This window comes from Jaculus jaculus, chromosome X, assembly GCF_020740685.1.
Source record: "Jaculus jaculus isolate mJacJac1 chromosome X, mJacJac1.mat.Y.cur, whole genome shotgun sequence".
Classification (NCBI taxonomy): Eukaryota; Metazoa; Chordata; class Mammalia; order Rodentia; family Dipodidae; genus Jaculus; species Jaculus jaculus.
This window is the reverse complement of record NC_059125.1, coordinates 106686692-106708704: the sequence shown is the minus strand read 5'-3', so window position 1 is coordinate 106708704 and position 22013 is coordinate 106686692. Positions and strand designations below refer to the sequence as shown.

The 22013-nt window shown below is 39.7% G+C and overlaps 1 pseudogene; it reads right to left on the bottom strand.

Annotated features, from left to right (window-relative positions):
* Nucleotides 1–370: 370 nt before the first annotated feature.
* On the bottom strand, nt 371–932 carry LOC101606869 (annotated as a pseudogene).
* Nucleotides 933–22013: the final 21081 nt, after the last annotated feature.

Here is a 22013-nt window from a genome sequence, read left to right as displayed (position 1 = left end):
AAGAGAATTCATTTCAAAGGAAAAAAGTCACCTAACATAATTGTTAGGGTTTGTACAAACAAGATGTAACCACTAATTCAAAAATAGGAGGGTTTTAACCCCCAAGAAGAGTGCACTCTTTAATAGAAGTGTGTTTAAGAATTCCATACAAATAGAATACATACCTCACCACAAGAAGGAAGACATATTTTACATGACATAGAATATTTGGGGGATTTAATCAACTTGCCCCTCTAACCAAGTACTGTTTTTTTATTACAAATACTAAAGTCAGTTCTGTCTATGCAGTCACACAGTTCTAACACGTCATCATGTGCAGCACGCCTGACTCCAAAGAAATATGTGATGTCATATTTCTTTCAGGAGCTGAAGTGATGGGCTGAAACTACTGTCTGCTTTTCAGTATTTCAACTAACCATTCCATGGCCTCATCGAGGCCAGTGCCTTTGGTTGCAGATGTTTAAAATATTTGCCATTTTCTGTCCTTCAAGGCAAGTAAACCAAGAGCATTTGCTGTTTCTGAGGGAGTCATAGCCTGCTCCATGTCCTGTTTATTTGCAAACACCATTAGGATGGCTTTTCTCAGCTCTTCTTCCTCCAACATGGCAACTAACTCTGATTTGGAAATGCCGATTCGACCTCGGTCACAACTGTCCACCACATAAATGACTGCTTCTGTTGTTTGAATAGCAACATCTCCAGTATGGTCTGATACTCGTCTGTCCTCCTAAGTCCCAAACTTGAAATTTAAGGTTTTTGTATGTCACTGTCTCTACGTTGAATCCAATAGTAGGAATAGTAGTCACGACTTCTCCAACCTGTAATCTGTACAAAATTGTGGTTTTTCCAGCACCAGCTAATCCCAAAATTAAGATCCTCATTTCCCTGGTTCCAACGAGACTGGAAAAAATACTTGAGAAAAAGCCACTCATGATGAAGCCTCGCGTCCGCCCACGCCAGTGCTCAGACATTGACGGTGTAACACTGCGCAGAAACTTCCCTACTCCAGCCTCGGCCTCCGGCTCCCAAGCACTCTCCTCCGCCCCGCCGCTCTGACAACTTCCGGCAGGGGCGGGGGCCTTGTTTGCTTTATTGCGTGAGTTCTAGGTTCAAATCCGGACCAAGCACTTTACCCACTGAATTGTGTAATAGACCATTTTACCATACTTGATAAAATGTCTGAAATAACTTTTCTGTCAGCAAGATGAGCACAAAGAGGCATTTGTAGTCCATGATTAAAAAGAGAGTTAAGGTCTGAAAAGATAGCTTAGCAATTAAGACACCTGCGTGTGAAATCTACGGACCCAGGTTCATTTCTCTAGGTCCCATGTAAGCCAGATGGTGGCACATGTGGCTGAAATTCCTTTGCAGTGGCTAGAGGCCCTGGTATGCCCATTCTCTCTCTCTCTCTCTCTCTCTCTCTTTCTCTCTCTCTCTGTCTCTAATAAATAAACAAAATAAACCTTTGGAGAAAAAAAGAGAGTTAAATTTCAGGAGGATTGCTGTGAGTTCAAGGCCAGCTTGATAGACTGAGCTAGGGGGAAATCCTAACGCAAGAGAGAGAGAGAGAGGTGGTGAAAGCAAATAATCCAGTGGCTGAATTTTGGGACCACAGCTACAAATACGAGTGAAATTTTCTACGTTGGTAAACTTCCATATGAGTGACCAAGACAACTAAAGAGGTCCAAGTAATTAATGTCTTTCCTTTACATTTTACTGAGCTGTTATCTTCTGCAATGTTGTCTGAGCTCCTTCAGAGGTTACCATTAGTAGGTGATACTCATCCAGAAGAGAAATCATAAAAAATAACATATATGTTGTTCATCATTGAGGGAGAAGCACTATACAACTGATAGAGGCCTAATCTCTAGAATCTACAAAGAACTCAAAAATCTAAACGGTAAGAAGTCCAACATCCCACTCACAAAATGGAGCAAAGAGCAGAACAGGCAGTTCACAGAAGAAGAAATAGAAATAGCAAACATACACTTAAGAAAACGTTCATCATCACTAATCATCAGGGAAATGCAAATTAAAACAACTCTGACATTCCACCTTACCCCAATAAGGTTAGCAAACATCAAAAAAAACAAATGAAAATAAATACTGGCAAGGATATGGAGAAGTAGGAACACTCATCCACTGTTGGTGGGAATGTAGGATGGTACAACCACTTTGGAAAGCAATATGGTGTCTCCTGAAAAAGCAGACTATAGAGATACCAACAAACCCAGTTATTCCCTTACTGGGCATCTACCCTAAAAACTTCAAAACACAGGCCAGAGAGATTTTCTCAACCATGTTTGTAGCAGCTCAATTCATAATAGCTAAGAGCTGGAAGCAACCCAAATGTCCATCACTTGAAGAATGGATAACTAAGGTGTGGTATATCTACACAATGGAATTCTATTCAGCAGTAAGAAAAAATGACACAATGAAATTTGAGAAAAAAGGTTGAACCTAGAACAGATCATTCTCAGTGAACTTAACCAATCACATAAAAAATTGCCACATCGTCTCACTCATCTACAGCACCTAACCTGAATCTACCCAAGATACCTTACATACCCAGCAAGCATCTCATGGACTAGACATTAAGATGGGTAGGGAGGGAGGGGAGGGCCACGGAGGGGTAGGGAACACAAATCTAGACCCAAACAGCAATGGTACCATAAAATTCTACTTCCTAAAAGGCAGACCAAATGGCCTAACCTTCACCAGGCCCTTAGAGGGAACACCTGAACCACAAGGCACTGGAGAGGCTATGATGAAGACTAACCTTAATCATCTCTCCCTCTCCTTCTCTCTCTCTCTCTCTCTCTCTCTCTGTCTTCTTTCTACCTTTTGTATATTACTTATCTTTTTCCTCCTTTTCTTAGTGGGCACTGACCTGTAACTCCCAGTACCAACATGTGGCTATCATCCACAATGAGCTTTTGATCAGAGAGACCTACAAGGTTTCCTAAAAGAAAGACAGATTTCTGTCAGAGGTCAGAATAGTTGACAACCCACCAAAAGGTAGTGGTAAGACCTTACCGCTGAAGATACCATATGCAGCTGACACATAAAATGGAACGGCATGGCTGGAAGCTGGAAGAGAGTCAGTCCCCAGACAGTCAGAGTATCTAGTGCCAGAAGGTGCTACATGGGTGACTGGGGTAAAATGACCAATATCTGTCCAAGCAATTCATGGTCTAACCTACTTAGCAGCAAATAACCTGTTGAGATGCCCACACAAGTGCAATAGTGGCACACAGCCATGGTGGGGAACCAACTGCTCTTGATTTGGCTAACTGATCCCCTCAGTTGTACGGGAACCATAGCTGGAGCTGGGAAACAAGTCAAAACCATATCCAAACACAAGCCCACTGTCCATTATCAAGCTACTATCAATCATGGGCCACAAGATGGCCTACACCTATTAAATTCTCTATTTAAAAAAAAGTAAAAATAAGGGTTATCTTATTTGTCCTGGTGCTCACTTACACTCTGTGGGAGAATCTGCTTCTCTTTTTCAGATAGATGTAGGCCACCCCATCATACCTCAAAAGGGCCCCGGCTGAAACTAAGAAAAATTGGCAAAACAAGCAAGGGTGCTGTTTTCCTGATGAACTGCATACCAGCACAAGGGTGAAGGAGACCAACACAGAGAAAAATCAACTCCTACCAAATCAGAGAGCCAGAGACCCAGAGGCCCCCAACACCTCATCACTGAAGCATACCAAAAATGAACCCAACATGGCTCAGGGAAATTTTGTGGAAGTAGGGGCGGAAAGAATGTCAGAGCCACATGTTAGGTCATGATATACAGAGACATTTATCTTACCCATAACTGTGGGCTAACTCCACTATGCATGACCCATATACCTCAACAAGGAGGGGCTAAGGGGAGGGGCTAGGTCATGGATGAGCCTAATAATGGTACCAAACTGGCTGTATTTGCTAAATACAAAACTAATTAATTAAAAAAAATTATTTAAAGGAATAAGAGCATTTTACAATAAAAAGAAACAGCCCTCAAAATTGCCTCTGCATTCAATAAACAACTGTTAACTCCCTTCACTAAATGATTGGACTCTTCATGTGTACCAGTGTCTAGGCAGAAAATACTATTTAAAAAATAGTCACTCTTGCCATGCATAGTGTTGTACACCTTTAATCTCAGCACTTGGGAGGCAGAGGTAGGAGTTTCACCATGAGTTCGAGGCCAGCCTGAGACTGAATAGTGAATTCCAGGTCAGTTTGGGCTAGAACAATACCCTACATCAAAAAAATCAACAAATTTTTAAAAAATACTCATTGTTGGGCTAGACAAATGGCTCAGCAGCTAAGGCACTTGCCTGAAAATACCTACAAACTGAGTTTGGTTCCCTAGTACCCATGTAAAACCAGATACACAAAGTGATAAGTGCATCTAGAGCTTGTTTGCAGTGGCAAGAAGCCCTGTTGTGCCCATTTTCACTCACTCTCTCTCTCTACTTTCAAATAAATAAATAAAATATGTTTTTTTTTAAATAGTCTCCAGATATGGTGGCACATGCCTTTAATCCCAGCACTCAGGAGGGAGAGGTAGGAGGATCACCGTGAGTTCAAGGCCACTCTGAGACTGCATAGTGAATGCCAGGTCAGCTTGAGCTAGAGCAAGACCCTACCTTGAAAAAAAAATAGTCATTCTCAATCTGGGGCTGTAGCTCAGTAGTAAGCTGTCTGATGTGTGCAAGGCCCCAGGTTTCATCCTCTGCATAAATAAATATATAGACAGCAGTTATCAAACTTTCTGTTTTCAAGGAAAAAAGTCAGGTTGTACTATTTCTACCCACCCCCATACATATACTTCTGCATCTCTTCGACCTACATACATAATAACCACCCTTAGAGCCAGAATTATTTGTCAAACAGCTCACTATTTAACTGTCATTTTCAACCAAGATTTTGGGATGACTTATAGACAGATAAATTTGTACAAATTTTTAAGTTCTCTAAGACATTCAAAACCCTAATAACCAGAATGTTTTTTACAAGTTTATTTCTTCCACAAGGGCTCCCTAGGGCCTGATACTTTTGTACATGTTTCACTTATGCAAAAAAAATCCTGAATTCCAAGCGGGAACCATTATACCTCTTTTTGACTGTGCTTTGAAAAATAAAATCCTAAGAGGAATATGTGTTCGTTGTACCACATTGTTGAAGGAAAAAAAAAAACATTCATCAAGCTCATTTCCTGCAGAGCCCACTCTCCCACGTCTTTCAGTCCAGCACTTTGGATAATTGGCCCCAGTCTGGTGGAGCCACCTCCCCCAACACACAGGATTACTGGATAATTGTTGATCATTAGGATGCAAACTCTCCTCCTCTGTGCTCACCTTGAGTGTCATTTCTGTCTCAACACCTCTCAACACGTTCAGCTGCCTACTGGCTATCTATCATAGAATCCAAAGAAGCTCAAATGAATGGTATTTGAAATTCATACTCTAAGAGTAATGCAGAAACACAGAGGTGATAAGAAATTTTCTTTACTTTGGAGTGAAGCAGATGATATTCTGTCTGCTTCTTTGGTTCAGTTCTTCCTATCCAGCTCTTTGAAGCCCGAAAACAAGTAAAAATATCCCAAATCCTTCCACTGATCTGGTACAAAGAAAACCCAAGTGCTTCTCATTTTTCAGACTGTCCAAATCATTAGGCTCAGAGTTAATTATCAGCACAGGGTATTTTTCTTTCTAGATTGAACAGGAAATTGTAGGTAGTTTCCAAACTTCATTTAATTCTAAGACCCTGTTTTAAGTCCCTTGAGGTCATGAGTCTTTATATAACCATTATTTTACAGTGTGTGGCACATTGCTGTTTTGTAACAAACATTGATTGAATGAACGAAAGAGGAAATGAACTGTTGACTTTATGTGTAAAATACTTTAGCATTCATATGTCATAGATATCGTGCCAAGGATTTTGTTCAGCTGATATACACAGTTATAGCGTTAAAAGTTTTCAGAGCTTGTGAAGTCACCTTTTACCTTTGGTGCTTATTTGTTCTGATCCTTAGATATTTTTAATATATCTGTTAAAAGTGGAATTCATAGTCTTAGGAGAGGGTGGGGATATGAACTACTGTATTATGCTTGGTGTTTAAAAATGGAGATTAGGGTATACAGTGGTTTTCCATAAGTAAAGATGCAAAGGACACAGGAAGTAACAGCAAGATTATTATTTAAAGGTCAAGAGCAAGAGAAGTTAGAAGCACAGCCTAAAACAGGATAGACTTCAAAATGCCCATCAAGTACCCAACCAACAGCTCAGACTTCTTACACCCAGCATCCATTCTTTGTCACTCTAGACCCACTTAACTCTAGGTTACCAGTCAGCCTATTCCCGCAATTGGACCTTCATAACACTGTCTAAACAGCTAGCTACAAATAAGTTTCATGCTTCAGAGACTACTAAATTCCCATATTACAGTAAGCAATACAATGTTTTGTATAATGTCAGAAGAACAGGTATGGGAATGGCACTCTGGCACTAGGTTAGTAATGATGTTTTCCAGGCTAAATGAAATTAACCATACTAATAGATACCATTTGACTTTGAAATTGATGTTTAACATATCATGCTTATGCAATGCTCCTGTTTCTATTTACATAATCACCATCAACTTAGTCACTTCTGCTGCAATGAAAATACTGGATAAAACTGTGGCAATACACAAGAAGTACATTTCTAGCCTAAGATCAGCATTGTAACTGTCTGAAACTTATTCCATATACATCAGTGTTTACCAACTCAAGATGCACAACTGAATTCAAATACTGCTTGAAGATATCTCAGATAATTGGTACATAGAGGACACGATGAAATGCTTGGCTGATATTATCTGACATGTTAAATGGAACAAAAAAGGATTCTAGACAGTGAAACAGCAAGGTTAAATCTTAAGGGTAGTTACCAATATTAATCCTGCTCTAAATCAACAGAGTTTTGGCCAATTAAGTCAAGAGAACAGACAATGCACCCACCTCAAATCTACAGGTTGTTTCAGATAGTTCACTCCTCATTCTTGTTCTAAACTAAAATATTAGCATTGATACAGACTGCAGCTGGTCAAAGAGAACGGACCATTTTTAGAAGAGGTTGTCATACAAACTCCATTGTTAAAATACCCTAGCAACCTGGCCAGTTAGCTCAGTTGGTTAGAGCATGCTAATAAAACATGCTACAAACACTAAATCACTTTAGATTATTTCCCTTTAAGTAAGTATCTGTGCTACAAGATAACAGATGAAAATTGTTTCATATTCACAGAATTGACAGCAAACTGCAGCTAAAACTACAGTCCTTAACATGAATATGAAGCAGTGGTCACATAAGTAAGATGGGAGGATCATTGAGAAGTAAAATAATAACAGGTCCCATGCGATTAGAAAGGTTCCCTGAGTATATGCCTTGTGCCTTCTCCTCAGAGATGTTTGCACTTTAACCATCAGATGGTGGTACACGTAGAAAGTAGCTATGGAAACATTCATATTCTTAGCCATGTTGGTCATAGGAGAAATAACAAATTTTCAAAATGTCCTTCAGAGGACCCTTTGAGAGGGTATAAGAAGTACATACTATGGGTGCCATTATATGAATTTATATACTATTTGCTTCCTTCTTCAAAAGATTTGATGTTATAAATACATAGGAAAAAAAGAAAGAAAATCATGAGCTGGCCATGATATAATCCCAGTGTTTGGAACGTGTAAGCAAGAGATCGGGAGTTTAAGACCAATCTCAGCTATATTGTGAGTTTAAAGCCAAACGAGTCTATGAGACTGTATCTCAAAGCATCAATTCGTTCTTTTCAAATAAATGGAACATTGTAAAGTCCAGAGAAAGATTAGTGACTGAAAATGGTTACCAAAGGTCATCTGAAGCTCCAGAATATGTTTCAGAACTAACTTGAAGAGCCGGTCATGATGGCACACACCTTTAATCCCATCACTTGGGAGGCAAAGATAGGTGGATTGCTATGAATTCAAGGCCAACCAGAGACAACATAGTGAATTCCAGGTCAGCCTGGGGTAGAGAGCCAGACCCTACATTGGAAGACCAAAAACAACAACAACAACAAAAGAAAAAATGAAGAACCAGAGTTAACTTAAAGATACTGGCCAAAGTTAGGAAGGAAATCTGATCAGTTAGAAAATTCAGAGAGGACAGCATTGAAGAGATATACTTACCTGCAAAACTTAAGGAGCCAAATTCGATTCCCCAATAACACAAAACCAGATACACAAGGTGACACATGTGTCTAACGTTCATTTGCAATGGCTAGAGGCCCTGACATGCCCATTCTCTCCTCTGTTGTTCTATCTGCCTCTCTCTCTCTCTCCCTCTTTCTCACATTTTTCCAATAAATAAATAAATAAATAAATAACATATTTGACAAAAGAAAATTCACTGAGGGCTGGAAACAAACTGTCAGAAGTCTTTAAGTGTGTGTTCATGAAAGTTCAAATTATACCTTTATATTAAACTACAAAGCACACTGGTACCTGTACCCTGTGCCAGAGGGTGTCAAAGGGCCATGGAGAAGGTATGATTAAGCCTAACCTTAAATTTCTCCTGTTTCTCTTTTTTTTTTTCTTTTTCTTTTTTTCTTTTCCCTTGGGGTAGGCCTGTAACTCCCAGTACCAGGATGTGGTTAACACCCACAATGAGTTGTTGATGCAAGAGACCTACAAGGTCTCCCAAAACAAGACAGACTTCTGTCAGAGCACATGATTACCCACAAGAGGTTAATGGTAAGACACTACTGCTGAAGACACCATATGCTGTTGGCATGAAACATGGAGAGGCATGACTCAAATCTAGAAGAGAGACAGTACCCTGACAGCCCATCTAGTGCTGGAAGGCACTACATGAGCTACCAGGGGAAACTGGCTGACATCTGTCAAAGCAACAGGAGTCTAAGCTACTCAAAAACAAACAACTTCATGTGATGCCCACCCAAGTGCAAGTGGCACACATCCATGGTAGGTAACCAATTTCTCTTGGGTTAGCTAACAGATCCATTCAGTGAAAAGCAACCCATACCTGGAAATTGGCTATAAGAAGGTCTACACCCATTCAATTCTCTCTATATTATCAATGGTTATCCCGGTTAACCTGTGCTGACTCCACTCTCTGTTGGAGAATCTGCTTTTGTTTTTCAGATGGCAGCGGGACCTGAGAAGATAAGCGACCCAGTGCTGTCCACCCTGGCCCCAGCTGAAATCTCAGAGGAATTGGGGAAATGAGCAAGAGTGCTGCTTTCTCGGTGAATCTGATATCAGCAAAAGGATGAAGGAGATAGTCACTGAGGAAACCCAACACCTACCAAAGCAGACATCCAGTGGCTCCTAAGAGCCCATCACTAAAGTAGACTTAAAAGATACTCAAAGCCAGGCGTGGTGGTGCACACCTTTAATCCCAGCACTCTTGGGAGGCAGAGGTAGGAGGATCACTATGAGTTTGAGGACAACCTGAGACTACATAGTGAATTCCACGTCAGCCTGTGCTAGAGTGAAACCCTACCTCGAAAAACAAAACAAAAAAAAAAAAAAAAAAAACACCCACCCAACATGGCTCAGGGAATTTTGTGGAAGAGAGGACAGAAAGATTGCTAGAAGCACAAGTTGGGACATTATGCACAGAGACATTTCCTCTCCCCCATAACTGACTGTTGTCCCCACAATGAATGACCCACAATTCCCATGTGCATGATGACCTGCATCCCCAATGAGGAGTGCCACTTTGGAAAAGGGGAAGGAATGAAGGAAAGGATGGTACCAATATGTGTTATTTACATACTAAATATGTCTACAACTAATAAAAATAAATTTTATAAAAGCATAAAGCATAGTAGCATATGAGGTTCAGGTCTTCATACCCAAAAGGTAATAAAAGTACTTTGTATCCTAGAAACATTGAACATAAAGAACAATAATGTTTATGTTTGTTTGTTTGTTTTCAAAGAAGTGTCTTACTCTAGTCCTGACTGACCTGGAACTCAATCTGCAGTCCAGGCTGGTCTTAAATTCACCATGATCCTTCAACCTCAGTCTTCCTCGTGATGGGACTAAAGTGTGTATAACCATGCCCAGCAACAAATATGTTTAAAAGTAATTTTAAATTCATGAGAAATAAGTTTCCCACCCCTTCGATGCCCTCCCCTCCCTCCCCATCCATCCTAGTGTCTAGTCCATGAGACGCTTGTTGGGTATGTAAGGTATCTTGGGTAGATTCAGGTTAGGTGCTATAAATGAGTGAGACTATGTGGCGATTTTTTTTTTCAATGATTGGCTAAGTTCACTGAGAATGATCTGTTCCAGGGTCAACCATTTTTCCTCAAATTTCATTGTGTCATTTTTTCTTACTGATGAATAGAATTCCATTGTGTAGATATACCACATCTTAGTTATCCATTCTTCTAGTGATAGACATCTGTATTGGGCTGGAGAGATGGCTTAGCGGTTAAGCGCTTGCCTGTGAAGCCTAAGGATCCCGGTTCGAGGCTCGATTCTCCAGGACCCACGTTAGCCAGATGCACAAGGGGGCGCACGTGTCTGGAGTTCATCTGCAGTGGTGGGAGGCCCTGGCGTGCCCATTCACTTTCTCTCTCTATATATATATATCTGCCTCTTTCTCTCTCTGTCACTCTCAAATAAATTAAAAAAATAAAAAAATCTCCTATTAAACTCTCTATAAAAAAAGGTAAGGGTTATCTCATTTGTCCTGGTGCTAACTTACTCTCCATTGGAGAATCTGCTTCTCTTTTTCAGATAGATGCAGATCCTAAGGAGAGAACCACCCCATCATACCTCCAAAGGGCCTGGGCTGAAACTAAGAACAAATGGCAAAACAAACAAGGGTGCTGTTTTCCTGATGAACCACATACCAGCACAAGTGGCAAGGAGAGCAACACAGAGAAAAATCAACTCCTACCAAATCAGAGAGCCAGAGACCCAGAGGCCCCCAACACCTCATCACTGAAGCAGACCAAAAATGAACCCAACATGGCTCAGGGAAATTTTGTGGAGGAGGGGGTGGAAAGAATGTCAGAGCCACATGTTGGGTCATGATATGCAGAGACATTTATCGTACCAATAACTGTGGGGTAACTCCACAATGCACGACCCATATACCTCAATAAGGTGGGGCCAATGGGGAGGGGGTAGGTCACGGATGAGCCTAATAATGGTACCAAACTGACTTTATTTGCTGAATAGAAAACTAATTAAAAAAAGATTTAAAAAAAGAAAGAAGTTTGACCAGTTAAAGGGGTTTTCAGAAAACATGTTTTGTCTTTAAAAATCCCAAAGCACTCAAGAAGCATAAATAGAAGAATTGTTGTGAGTTTGCAACCACCCTGAGACTATATAGTGAATACCAGGTCAGCCTGAACTAAAACAAGACCCTACCTTGAAGAAACAATACTGAGCAACAAAAATAAGGATGGTGGTATCACTATATCTGATTTTAACCTATACTATAGAGCCATAGTAACAAAATCAGCATGGTACTGGCACAAAAACAGACATGTAGATCCTTGCAAACTGGATCCAACAACACATCAAAAGCATTATCCACCTTGATCAAGTGGGATTCATCCCAGAAACACAGGCGTTGTTCAATATACAGAAATATGTCAATGTAAAACACCATTTAAACAAGGGTAGACACAAAAACCACATGATCATTTTGATAGATGCAGAAAAGACCTTTGACAAAATACAACATCACTTCATGATCAAAACATTAGAGAAAAATATCAAAAAATCAAAAGTAAACAAATGCTGGTGAAGATGTGGAGAAATAGGAACCCTCATTCACTATTGGTGGGAATGTAGATGATGCAACCACTTTGGAAAGCAATATGGAGACTCCTAAAAAAGCTGACTATAGAGTTACCATCAGACCCAGTTATTCCCTTATTGGCCATATACCCTAAAATCTTTAAGCCTCAGTCCTGAGAGATTTGCTCAACCATGTTTATATGCTCAACCATGTTCAATTTGTAATAGCTAAGAGCTGGAATCAACCCAGATGTCAATCTCTAGAAGAATGGATGACTAAGATGTGGTATATCTACACAATGGAATTCAATAGAGCAGTAAGAAAAAATGAAAATTGAAGAAAAATAGGTGAACCTGGAACAGAACATTCTCAGTGAACTTAGCCAATCACAGAAAAAAAAAAAAATCAAAAAAAACACCACATAGTCTTACTCACCTGCAGCACCTAACCTGAATCTACCCAAGATGCCAACATACCCAGGAAGCATCCGAGGTCTGGATAATAGGGTGGGTGGGGAGGGAGGAGAGGGCAACAGAGGGGGTGGGGGACACAAATCTGGACCCAAACGGCAATGGTACCATAAAATTCTACATCCTAAAAGGGAGACTAAATGGTTGGACCTTCACCAGGCCCTTAGAGGGAACACCTGAGTCACAAGGCACTAGAGATGGTACGATGAAGACTGACATTAATCTTCTACAGCCTCTCCCTCTCTCTCTCTCTCTCTCTCTCTCTCTCTCTCTCTCTAGTTCTCTCTCTCTCTCTCTCTCTCTCTCTCCATCTCTCTCTCTCTCTCTCTCCATCCCTCTCTCTCTCTCTCTCTCTCTCTCTCTGTCTCTCTGTCTCTCCCCCTCTTCTAACTCTTTTTTTTTAATTACTTGTCTTTTTCTTCCTTCTCTTCATGGGCATTGATCAGTAACTCTCAGTACCAGCAGGTGGCTATCATCCACAATGGGCTTTTGATCAGAGAGACCCACAAGGTTTCCTAAAAGAAAGACAGATTTCTGTCAGAGTACTTGATGACCCACCAGAGGGTAGTGGTAAGACCCTATTGCTGAAGACAACATATGCATTTGAAACATAACATGGAGTGACATTACTGGAACCTGGAAGAGGCAGTCCCCAGACAGTCAGCGCCATCTAGTGCCAGAAGGTGCTACATGGGTGACTAGGGAAAAATGACCAATATCTGTCCAAGCAACTCATGGTATAACCTACTTAGCAGTAAATAACCTGTCATGTTGCTCACACAAGTGCAATAGTGGTGCACAGCCTTGATGGGAAACCAACTACTCTTTATTTGGCTAACTGATCCACTCAGTGGAATGGAACCCATAGTTGGAGCTGGGAAACAAGTCAGAACCATATCCAAAAATGATCCCAGTCTATATAATCAAGCTACCACCAATCATGAGCTACAGGAGGGCCTACACCGATTCAATTCTCTCTAAAAAAAATAAGGGTTATCCCATTTATCTGGTGCTAACTTTACTCTCAGTTAGAGAATCTGCTTCTCTTTTTCAGATAGACACAGATCCTAAGGAGAGAACCACCCCCATCACACCTCAAAAGGGCCCTAGCTGAAACTAAGAATAATTGTTGAAAAAAGCAAGGGTGCTGTTTTCTTTGTAAACCTGGTACCAGGACAAGGGTGAAGGAGATCGACACACAGAACAATCAACTCATACCAAATCAGATACCCAGAGACACAGAGGCTCCAAAGACCTCATCACTCAAGCAGACCTAAAATGAACCCAATATGGCTCAGGGAAATTTGCAGAAAATGGAGCAGAAAGAATGTCAGAGCCACATGCTGGTTCATGATACACAGAGACATTTCCCCCTACCCTTAACTGAGGGCTAACTCCACAATGCATGACCCATATACCTCAACAAGGAGAGACTGGGGGAGGGGGGTGGACAGGGAGGAGGCTAACAAGGGGACCAACTTCACTGTATTCACTGAGTACAAAACTAATTAATAAAAATAGAAAAATAAGGCCGGGCATGGTGGTGCATGCCTTTAATTCTAGCACTCGGGAGGCAGAGTTAGGAGGATTACCATGAGTTCAAGGCCACCCTGAGACTCCTTAGTGAATTCCAGGTCAGCCTGGGCTACAGTGAGACCCTACCTCAAAAAACCAAAAAAAGAAAAAGAAAAAGAAAAGAAAAAAGAAAATAGAAAAATAAAAGAAAAGAAAAGAAAGTAAAATGAAATAGAATGGCAAGATTCCTTAAATGACTCTCTTAGAGCAAAAGGAAATGATCCTGAAGATGTTAAAGCCATTTACCTGTTTATTTGACTTTCTGAAGAGCCTTCAATGCTACAGAAAAAGAAAAAAATATGTTGACATGATCACTGAAGAAGAAAAATCTTAATAATGGAGAGCGGGCTCATGTTTGGATATGGTCTGGTGCTAACTTACTCTCCATTGGAGAATCTGCTTCTCTTTTTCAGATAGATGTAGATCCTAAGGAGAGAGCCACCCCATCATATCTCCAAAGGGCCCAGGCTGAAACTAAGAACAATTGGTGAAACAAGCAAGGGTGCTGTTTTCCTGATGAACCGGATTCCAGCACAAGGGGCAAGGAGACCAACACAGAGAAAAATCAACGCCTACCAAATCAGAAAGCCAGATCCTCAGAGGCCCCCAACACCTCATCACTGAAGCAGACCAAAAATGAACCCAACATGGCTCAGGGAAATTTTGCAGAAGAGGGGGTGGAAAGAATGTCAGAGCCACATGTTGGGTCATGATATGCAGAGACATTTATCGTACCAATAACTGTGGGCTAATTCCACAATGCATGACCCATATACCTCAACAAGGAGGGGGTAGGAAATGGATGAGCCTAATAATGGTACCAAACTGACTGTATTCACTGAGTACAAAACTAATTAATAAAATAAATAAATAAATAAATTATTAAAAAGAAGAAAAAACCAACAATTCTAAGCAACATCTTTCAATAGACACATCTTCATATTAGGGCATCCCCCCCCCACACATACACACACACAAACACAAACTCTTGTTAGTCACAAACCGTCAGTCATGGTGGGTGAGGGTGTATACTTTTGAAGGCTAGTGTAATTTATTTGTGTTACAGAAAGCGTGGACTATATGGTCATAATGCTTTTATCATATTAGGATGAAATCAGCTCAGCTTCTTCCCCTAACAAGAATCTCAATATGGGGCTATAACTGTAGCTCAGGCATAGAATATCTCCTAGCATATGGAAGGCTGTGGGTTTTATTCCTGGCATCACAAAAACGCACACACACAAATTCAAAGCTCTCCAGCTGGAGAGATGGTTTAGTGGTTAAGTTGCTTGCCTATGAAGCCTAAATATCCAGGCTTGACTTTCCAGAAACTACATAAGCCTGATGCACATGGTTGTACAGGTTTCTGGAGTTTGTGTTCAGTGGCTAGGAGTCCTGGTGTTTCTCCCCTCACCATCTATTATTCCTAAATAAATAATTAATAAAATATTTTAAAAATTCAAAGCTCTAGGAAAAATTATTCAAGTCAAGTTGAAGCTTTTTTTTTCTTTTTTTTTTTTTGTTTTTTTTTTTGTTTTTGGAGGTAGGGTGTTGCTCTAACCCAGGATGACCTTGGAATTCACTATGTAGTCTCAGAGTAACCTTGAACTCAAAGCCATCCTCCTAGCTCTACCTCCCAAGTGCTGGCATTAAAGGCTTGTGCCACCACTCCTGGCTCAAATCTGCCTTTTGTGGGCTGGAGAGATGGCTTAGCAGTTAAGCACTTGCCTGTGACACCTAAGGACCCCAGTTCAAGGCTCGATTCACCAGGACCCACGTTAGTCAGATGCACAAGTGGGTGCACGCGTCTAGAGTTCGTTTGCAGTGGCTAGAAGCCCTGACATGCCCATTGTCTCTCTTTCTCTCCCTATCTGCCTCTTTCTCTCTCTGTCACACTCAAATAAATAAATAAAAATGAACATTTTTTTTAAATCTGCCTTTTTTTTCTGTTTTTGTTTTCTGACGTAGGGTATCACTTTAGTCCAGGCTGACCTGAAATTCAATCTATTCTCAGGGTGGCCTTGAAATTATGGTGATCCTCCTACTTCTGCCTCCCCAGTGCTGAGATTAGAGGTGCAGCGCCACCAAACATAGCTCAAAGCTATTTTTAAAAAACTGTGTTCTAACCTGGGTGTGGTGGCACACACTTTTAATCCCAGCACTCGGGAAGCAGAGGTAGGATAGCAAAGGGTTCAAGACCACCCTGAGACTACATAGTGAATTGCAGGTCAGCCTGAGTTGAAAGTGAGACCCTACCTCGGAACACCCCGCCCCCAAAAAAAAGATTACAACATGATCATAAAGAAGCAATCTGTGGGAATGGAAGAGACTTATCAACTGAACCATCTTGATTCTTCTGCAGAAGTATTTGAAACTATTGATTCACTACTTCTTCCAAAAGATATTGTCTCCCATTCATTTTGGTTAGTTCTCCTAGTGCTATTAAGTGTCTGGCCCTTTCTCAGTGGCTCTCTCCTCTGACTCCAAAATGTGAGCTTTCTCCAAGGCTTGTTGGCATATTTTTTTTCTCTTTGCTGTCTCCCCTAAGTCGTCTCATTCTTTTGGCCTCAGCTTTCTGCTTAGTCTCTTTTCTCTACAATTGAATTACTATCCTAAAAGACCAACATACATTAAAACAAAATGCTCATAAAGAATACTAAAGTACATTTAGGTGGAATTCATTCTGTTTTTTTCTTGTAGCACAGAAGGGTAACTAATGCTTAAAATAATCTATGAATATATTTTAGGATAACTAGGAAAGAATAGTATGACATTCCTAATACATGAAATTGATTAATATTTGAAAAAACAAAACATCTTCTAATAGAGTTTGAATATAAAATACCCCCAAAGACTAAAGTGTTGAAAAACTTACTCTCAAGCTACTAGCACAATATAGAGATGACCAGATCATGAGGGTTCTCAACCTGCACAACCTTAATAGAAAATAAATAAGGAATGCAGACTTCACATCCAAACACACTAGGTAAAACCACTTACAACCCGTAATCTATGCAGCAGAAACCTTAATGTTTCAAATATTAATGCCTTATACTGACTAATTTTCTCTCATCCATTCTGCTAAATTCCAAGGTCATCATGCCCCAGCAGCTATAAGAAGTTCACAAGAAAGGAAGGTTATGTTACTTGTTTTTTTTTCTTTTTTATTTATCCAATAAATTTATTTTGTACAGTCAACAAATGTGTTCAAAGGTAAAAATCAAAGTTTTCCATTAAATTGCATTGGAACAAATTTTCAAAAGTAAAAAAAAAAAAAATTCCAATATTTCACATTAAATTAGATATGTTTATACTTAAAGTTTCTATGCAATGATGGACAGACAAAACCCTATACAATGTACAAAAGTCAGTAATAACAAGAACATTTAAAATGGGATTCATCAAAACTTAAAATGTATTGCGAATTATGATTTACAGATTGTAAAAATGGTCATAATATATATCTATAAAAACCACTGTACTAAGAGTACAAATAATTACAATTAAGAAAAATAATCATAAAATGGCCAAATCATACAGTATTTTATATTTTTATTGTTAGATATAGACATATTTTGTATGTAAACATCACATGTTGGTACATTCTTTCCCTCCTCCCTGCCCCTTTTCTGAAGAGACTTCCTCATTAAGGATGCAGCTCAACCATATGGGGATTGTGGGTCATGCACTATGGGTTAGCAGTCAGTTACGGGGGAGAGGCAATGTCTGTGCAAAATGTCCCAACTTGTGGCTCTAACAATCTTTCTGCCCCCTCTTCCACAAGATTCCCTAAGCCATGCTGGGAACGTTTTAAGTCTCCTTCAGTGATGGGCACTTCAGAGCATCTAGATGTCTTGTTTGATAGGTGTTGACTGTCCTTAGTATCTTTCTCCATCACCCTTGTGATTATATCAGCTTAAGTAAGAAAGCAGCACTCTTGTTCATTTCCCCAATTCCTCTGTGGTTTCAGCTGGGGCTGGGGTGGAGTGTGCTGGGTTGTTTATCTCCTCAAGTCCAGTTCCCATCTGAAAAAGAGAAGCAGATTTTCCAAAGGAGAGGAAGTCAGTGCCAGTTAAATGGGATAACCATTATTAAATTAGAGAGAAATATAAGGGTTTAGACACTTTTATAGTCTGAGGTTAGTAGTAGCTTGACAATGGAAAGAAGAATCATTATCTGGATATGATTCTGACTTGCTTACAAATTCCAGATATGGTTACCTTTCCACTGAGCAGATCTGTTAGCCCATTGAAGAGCAGTTGTTTACCCACCATGGCTGTATGCCACTATTACACTTGTGTGACTATCACTTCAGGTTGTTTGCTTCTGAGTTGCTTAGACTTTGAGTTACTTGGACAGATGTTGGCCACTGTCCCCTGGTAGCTCATATAGTGCCTTCCAGTACTAGATGGACTAATTATCAGAGGGCTGACTCTCCTCTGAATTCCAATCAGGTCTTTCCATGATCCGTGCCAATAGTGATTGGCATCTTCAGCAGTAGGATCTTACCATTAACCTCTGGTGGGTAATCAAGTATGGTTTTTCAAGGTAGATTCTCACTCTATTCCAGCCTGACCCAGAATTCACTATGTAGTCTCAGGGTGACCTCGAACTCATGGCAATCCTCCTATCTCTGCCTCCTGAGTGGTGGAATTAAAGGCATGCACCACCACGCCTACCTTGTTTTCTTTCTTTTTACAAGAAAAGTATTTGCTTTTTTTGAGAGAGAGGGACTCTTATTTTTTAATATTTATTTGTTTACTTATTAATTTATTTATTTGAGGTGGAGAGACTGTGTGTATAAAAACACATCAGGGCCTCTTGCCACTGAAAACAAACTCCAGATGCATATACCATTTTGTTTATCTAGCTTTAGATGGGTACAAGGGAATTGAACCTCGGGTGGCATGCTTTGCAAACAAGCACCTTTAACCATTGAGCCTGTTTTATTTATTTTCTTTGGGGGGGGGCAGGGTGTTGAGGCAGAGTCTTGCTGTAGTGCAGGTTTGCCTGGAACTCAATTTGTACTTCCAGGCTAGCCTTGAACCCACAGGAATCCTCCAATTTCTACCTCCTGAATGCTGAGATTAAAGGCATGTTCCACTACCCTCGGCTTGTTTTCTTTCTTTAATGGACACTAGTGAGACATCTAAATAAGCTCTTTATTGAACAAGATAAATACATAATTTTTCATCCATCCATTTATTTATTTACTACACATTTATTTCACTTGTTCTATGAATCTAAACCTGCAATTTGCCATAGGACAGAAAAACAAATAATTGAAGGGTGGGGACTCTTATGAACACTTTGTAGTTTCTTTTGAATTTTCATGGCCAATAAATACTTTGACATGGAAATTCACTACCTCTGCTTATACCTTTTGATCATGAGAGCATTAAAGTTTCCCTCTTTATGTCAATACAAGTAGTGACATATGAATTTAACTAGAAACATGAAGACATTAGTCATTTTTTACTCTCCTATCAAGAAAAGACCTACATTGAGTTGCATCCAGTCTATGTATATCACCCTCTTACACTGATTCTGTATAAACAAAAGCCTCAAGGGAAAGGATCAGGAAGGAATATGATGTCTTCACTCAACTGAACTGCACAGCAGTCATAACTCATACTGATGTTGACACTGCAAACTTCAAAGCATGCTAAACAGAAATATAATGTCACTTTTTTGCCTCCGGTGACGTGAAAAACTACTAATTCTATCACTCAGGCATACTTCCATGGATCCTAAATTATACCTTTACACACTACCCTAACACCTTCTGCCAATTTATTTGCATTGTTGATCATTCATTCATTCATTCATTGTAAAATACTTATTAAACCCCTACTTGTATCCAGCCACCGTAACAAGTGCTAGGAGTCAAATTGTTTGCACAGACACATAGTGCTTTATTTTACTGGGGCTTGTTCTACCACTATCTTAATCTGTTTGGAATGCTATAACAGAATAATATAGACTAAATGGTTTCAACGATAAGCACTTATTTTTCACATTTCTGGAGGCTTGAAGTTCAAGATAACAAGGGCAAGTATGGGATTTGAGGTGTGGCTCAGGTTAAAACACTTGCTTAGCATGTGCAAAACTCTGGGTTCAATCCCAAAATCTGAAGAAAAAAATGCACCAGCCTGATAAAGTTCTTGCAAACACACTGAACATGAACTGGTTTAGATACATTTAGAAGTGATTTTATTTTCTTTACTGTTTCTTCACAAGGTACACAGAAATAAAAAGCAAATATTCCTTTGTATCTCTATTTTGGCACTAATCTCATGATGAGGATCCTCAAATTCATGACTTAATTACTCCTCAAATGCCCTACCTCTTAAATCAACACATTTGTAGTTCAAATTGCAGTGTCTTCATTCTGGAGAGACACACAAAAAATATAAGTGTAAAACAACCACCACAACAGAACTCTACAACATTATCAGAAGATAAGTGTCCAATCTCAACATTACTGGTTCCTATACCAGATGCATCCCTTCAAATTTAATATTTTGTTTGTTCTCTCTTAGACATGAAGGTTAGTATTTCTGGAATTGGGCATCACAGGTTAGTTCACTAGCAAGTCTAATTTTATACTATCTGCATATTTGGCACCTTATCCACAATATCCACTGGGTCTACTGCTTATGGAAACCAAAACCAGATGTTGGCTTCCTTTTAGATCAGTTCTCGCCTTTATATCTTTCTGTTTTATTCTATTATCCTTTCTTCCATATCGGTCTCATTGCTTCTTTCTTCCTTCTTGAAATGCTGTATTTGTCCCCTATCCTACGTCCTTTAAAGCCCCAATAATATACCTTGCTTATCTATGGTAAAGTCTGAAAACACACACACAGATATATACATATATACATATATATATATGTATGTATATATATATATCTTCTTTGCTGTGCTCAGGATCGACTCCAAAGCTTTGTTCCAGCACTATACCCCTGAGCCATAGCCCCAATCTCAAAAATATGTTTCGTAATGAACTGTGCATATTTTTCAAACTTCCTTAATTCCAAGGCTGCCACAGCTGTTATGGAAGCCAGCTTGCCCAACCGGAGAAACCTACAATATATGATATCAGTGATATCATCGGTCTCTCAAAGCCAGCTCATCTTTTCTGGAATGTAGGGTTTGTTTTTTTTTTTTTTTTCCAGTAGTTAGCCTTCTAAAAAAACATCATTTTCTGGGTCATTTGTTACAGTCACCATTACTTCATGAATAAATACCCTTTTTTTTTTTTTTTTTTTTTTTTTGGTTTTTCTAGGTAGGGTCTCACTCTGGCCCAGACTGACATGGAATTCACTATGTAGTCTCAGAGTGGCCTCGAACTCACAGCAATCCTCCTACCTCTGCGTCCCAAGTGCTGGGATTAAAGGCGTGTGCCACCACGCCCAGCTTACCACCCTTGCTTTTTGAGCACAGAGTGTTATGGATTCAGTTTATGATCCTCATAAAAAGATTTTGAAAACCTCTCAATTTAATAAAAAATGTCCATAATGCCCCTGTGGAAAATTGCGCCCCATGCCCATTCTCCAACATCTTCTAGAAACAATGGAATGTACTAGAACAGCACTGGAGTCAATATCAGCAAATCTGTATTCTCCTTGTTATGCCATTGATTTACTTACAGACTTTGGACAAATCATTTGCAACAAACTGAAGATAACTCATATGCATGATAACACCGTGTTTTTCATGAAATGATGTCTACGAATTCATTTCTGTATTTTCTGTTATAATAAGATAGATGTCTGTACCCATTTTATTCTATGTGAAAGTACATATAATTTCAACAGCTTTCAAGAGTACTCTTGTGTTCTTGGACAGAGCTATACCTACAAAACAGACAAATGAAACAAAAACAGAATAAATAGCTGGCTGCAGGTGCTTCGGTCTTCTATTCAGATATAGTCAAATTTCAGATGACAGTGTCAGTGTCATGGAAACTGCTGGTGAATGCTGTACTGATGGCAGGTAAAGGCCTCATTGCTGTTGAGGACCTGGAAGTGGAGACCCCTCTGTGTAAATGATTTTCATATTTTAATGAAAGCACTTCAGTGGCAGGAACCAAATTGCAATTTCCAAAGACATTTAAATGGCTCCACACATATTTCAGGGGTTGAACATCAG